Consider the following 4,962-nt stretch of genomic DNA (forward strand, 5'->3'; position numbering starts at 1 on the left):
TTTCAGACCAATGAGCTTTGTAAAAATCGACGCGTTTCAGAAAGGCGGGGCATAGAGGAGAAACAATAATGTACAGTATGTGGAAAATAATGTTTTTTGAACTTTAAACCACATAAAAACATTTCATTACAAAATAATGTTCTTTTTAACAACATCATATGACCCCTTTAAATCCAGTCATGCAGCAGGTAATTTTGCCACTCAGTCCGGCTGAGGGGGCGTGTTCCGGCAGGAAAGTGTTGTCAATGAATACCCTCTTTAGCGAGAAGAGTAACAAAGTGCAGTAAACGGCAAAACTGTTTGCACTTCAAACCACTGTGTTCATAATTAAGATAACATGAAATCACATGGTAAGACACACAAATGGGCAATATCAAGTAGCAAAATGAGCTGTTTTGTACAGCTAAAAAAAGCCTCACACATAAAATTTACAAATGGCCGCACCCGCTCTTACAGTAAAAATACGGTGAATATTTTCACAAAAGTTCCAGTGCACACCAGATTATTTATCACTTTTTTTCATGAATTCATGGACGCAGGTATGGTCTCTCCGAAGAAATGGCCCGAGGCATCGAGGTGCAACTAATCAAAATTATTATTTCATAATCAGCTAGTTGTTAGACGCTCCCTTAATGAGAGCAGCTCATTAGCTAGTGTGACAAGTCTGTCTCTGAAGCCTGGGGCTCTGCGCACTTACATCTAGCGGCAGAGTTCCAGTGTTTGTTAATACGTTCACTATATGCTCCGTTCAGCTGCTGAACTGATTTAATATTCAGCAGAGAGCCTTCAGGGTTTTAGTAATGCACTGGAATGTGATCCCGATGACCTACAGTTTCCTCTTACACGATTCCAGGGGATGTGTCACAAAAAGCATTAGTTATACAGTGTCTATCCCTCTGGCCCCCCCCGCGAAACCACCCAGCTAATGAGCCTAAAAACGACAGTTTTCGTCAAATGTCAGGCTCTGGCCAGCTGATTCTTATTCTGAGCCAATAAACATGTCATTTCCAGCTGGAGTTGGCCAGGCCTCCTCTCTCTGCAGCTTTCCGATAAAGATCGATTTGCGGTCGCCTTGACGACCTAGTGCCTCGCCGTCTTGGTTACGTGATTGATCACAGTATCCCGCGCCGGTGACACAGGTAGGGGGAGGGACGTAGCCGGGCTCTATCAGATGCAGCGCCGATGTCCTTCTCCCCGGCTGAGGGGATTTCAAGCTGTCACACGCTCTCACACCTCCTGTTTCCCCCGGAGACGGATGTGTCGTGCGTGACATTGAGGGCGAGAGGCAGAGCATCAATCGCAGACTGGGTGATAAGTGTCATGCCGACTGCTCGCCTGGCCTGTTTCTCAAACTGCGCGCGCACACACTTGTGCACGCTCTCACTCAGTAGTGCAAACAGATGTCAACTTGAAACTACCGACAGCATCTTGAGGAAAAGAGCGAGGGATATAAAAATAGAAATATGCTTGTATTTTAAACAGACAGTGCTCTCAAAAATCGTGTTATTTACTCAACCTTGTATCGTTTCAAACAGGGGCGGCGCTAGACCCTTTTTAATGGGACACAAGCCCCAGTAAAATCATCTGTCAATGGAGATGACCCATAGACTATACAAACATGGACGTAGTGTCCGTGACGTCACCCGTAGGTTTCCGAAGAGCGTTTTTGAAGCCTAAAGTAGGCCATCGCCATCTTGGCAGCGCGTCACTCCCGGATAATCGAAAATGGGCAAAGAGGCGGGAGCTGGTTGCTGAAACCACGCCCACATAGCTCGCCGGTGGTGAAAGCAGCGGCAATCCACCTGTCACTCAAGTGGCCGTGCCCTTAATTGTGCAGAACTTTAAGGCATGGGGTGCGTCCGAAATCGCATACTACTTAGTAGGTACTACATTTGAATTTGAACGTACTACTCGACCGTTAAAAAAGTACGTTCTATATAGTATGAATGAGAGTAGTATGAATGGAATTCGGACGTACTACAACCGCCATGTTGATGTTGTCACGTGACATGCGTCTTCACAACAGCGCCAAAATTTAAAGAGCCCGCACTACTGCGCGAACATCAGCAATGTTTCACGTTATTCTTACCGCTTTCATCGCGTTTTAACCTTGATTGGATCAACAGCTCAGAGGAGGCTTCTAGCTGCTCGCAGATCACTGATTTTTTAGGATTACTGATAAACTACTGTCATTTGATTTGTATTATTTGTATTTGTTACTTATTTTAATTTTAGTTAAATTATGTCTGAATTTATTATGTCTGTATAGGTCTTTTATTAAGTTTTTAGTTTTATTTAATTTGAGTTATTTTAATACTTCAACAAACTAAATGGAAATAAATTTTGCCCTCAAGTCCCTGCTCTGTCACAATAAATGCACAGAAATCAAGCATAAAAAGAAGGCAGTAAGACCTTTGCTTGAAGTGTTAGTATTTACTACGTTCAGTGTCAACAGCACCTGAATAAAAGCACATTTTACATAACTTGTTTACTTACTCAAAACCTTTGATGGCAGCATTACGCTTTCCAGTGAAGAGGGCTTCATTAGCCACTCTCCACTGAATAAGGATCTGAGTGTGTTCATCAGTCCCTGTAATGTCAAAGCAGTAACCATTAGTCATTATCAATCCATTAATGCTACATTGACAAGCTGTGGCATATTTATTAACAGTAGCTTAGTATGTAGCTAACAAAATATCAACTAAATATTAGTAAAAGAGGGGAAAAAATGTTTTAAAGTCCGTGGAATTTTCTAATCTCATTAAACTGCTTAACAACGAACGTCTCCGTTAAAAAAGCAGTTAACAAGCTGATGTACAACAGCATTGACACTAGCTCGATCTGTTCTTTAACTTGATGTGCTCAGTAATAATAATGATTAAACATCTTTTTACAGCCGATTCACGAAATCATCTCATCGATTTACAATGTTTAAACTTTCAATAAGTCAGCCGTTCACTTAGATCATGTTAAACAAGTGCAATTTAACCACAATGAACAACGTTTTTCCCTGAGGTACTTACACTTGAAAAGAGCCGCGTCGCCGCCTTCCGCCATTTTCGAATATGGCGCCTCCTCTCCCGTGGCCTCATGGGATAGTAAAGTGTCCATCGTATGCATGCTACGGAATTCGGGCGGAAGTAGTAGGTCATCCGGGTACTTCTCGCCTACTGTTTTTCGAATACTATGAATTCGGACATACTACTCGCCTCGCATACTGTTTTTCGCATACTGTTTTTCGCCTACTATATAGTATGGAAGTATGCGATTTCGGACGCAGCTTTAAAGTCCGCGTGAACCGGAAGTTGCTGCCGACTTTATTTCAGTGTAGTTACGTATTTCCTTCTGAAACGGAATATTGAATAGAGGGCATGGTTTTATTTTGGCGCTCCTCCTCTCTGTCTCTCACTCATATCAAACTAACGGTTGGAGGGGTGTGTTTAAAAGGATATTCCGCCCAAGCCGTCAAACTGACATCATCAGAGAAGGACTGCCATTCCAGAGCGAAGCAAATGTTCAGATTTTGATTAAAGATTACGAAGACAAACAATTTTTTTCAGCGGATTAACTTTTACGGATTAATTGTTAACATCAAGACTAGCAATGTGCGCTAGTAAAGTAAATAAAGTCAATTTTGATTTCATGCCGACTTTAATATAATTTAAACAGATGAGTTATAAAAAAAATTCACCCCCCTCACAGTTGTCATGAAGGGCACAATTTTGAACCATTTTTTGAACCAGGCTGTAAACGTTTTTTTCTGCTGTAAAGTTGGGCAATTTAACATGGGGGGGTCTATGGGATTGACTCCCTTTTGCAGCCAGCCTCTAGCGGCCAGTCGATTAATTACAGTTTAAGTCACTTCCATGTTGGCTTCACGAGAGAGCAAGAGAGAGTTGCCGCTTGAGATGACCGTATACCGACATGAGAATAATTTTCCTTGATAATATTTCAGAAGAGTTTTCGATAAGCTGTTTAGAATCAGAACTTAATGCCAGAATTTTGAATAAATAAAAAAAGGTCTGAAAATGTTCGCAATTCAGTTTCATTCAGGCATTCATCCCCACACTGGTTTCTTTTGTCTTATTTGAAGGGATAGTTCACCTAAAAATGAAAATTCTGTCATTACTCACCCTCATGTTGTTCTAAAGGCGCGATGCCCATTCAAAGTGAGGGGGCACATGCCCCCTCAGATTTTTGAGCCAAGTGGATTTTGAATGCAGCTTCCAAAAGACAAAAAATAGCCGATTAATATTTTCTATATTTAATACAATCACACCGGCGTGATTAGAACATTCAGTGCGTCATATCATTAGCTGCTAAATTAAAATCTGCATTCGCTGGCTGGCGCTGAGCCAGATACAGACGCGTTTTACAGCACTGCGCATTAACCAATCACACATGATGCTGTTGAGCTTATGAATGCAATGACCAATCAGAGGTGTTCAGATGAGTCATCGCTAAAATGCCGGTGTTTTCTTCACTCGCTCGCTGACTGAATACCTCTTTCTGGCGAATTCTCTCGTCAGAAACAAAGCGCAAATGTGTGTACGAATCTGTAAGATATTAATTTCATAGTGTAAACAGCTTCAGTGATTTTAATGGGAGTTTTTGAGAGTGCTTGAACTAGACTGTCAGTGAAAATGTTCTTTGATAATGTAAATGTCCCTTGCTCTCTTTCTGTACAATGAAAGTGTTATGATTAGTAGCCTAACTTTTTATTCACATTAACTTTCACAGGTTTTTATGCATAGTTAATAGATTACATTATTAGGTTACTCTGACCATCGCCCACTATAGATCAATATAATCTATAAAGGTGTGAATCAAGATATTTCATGATATAGTTAATGCATTTAGGGATGTTTCGAATAAAAAGGAAAAAAATAAATAAAACATAAGTGCCGTTGTGGCTGGTGTGTGTCACATGACTACCCCCCCCCCCCCCCCACGCCCCCCCCC

The sequence above is a fragment of the Sinocyclocheilus anshuiensis genome, unplaced genomic scaffold (genome assembly GCF_001515605.1).
Source record: "Sinocyclocheilus anshuiensis isolate Anshui unplaced genomic scaffold, SAMN03320099.WGS_v1.1 scaffold329, whole genome shotgun sequence".
Classification (NCBI taxonomy): Eukaryota; Metazoa; Chordata; class Actinopteri; order Cypriniformes; family Cyprinidae; genus Sinocyclocheilus; species Sinocyclocheilus anshuiensis.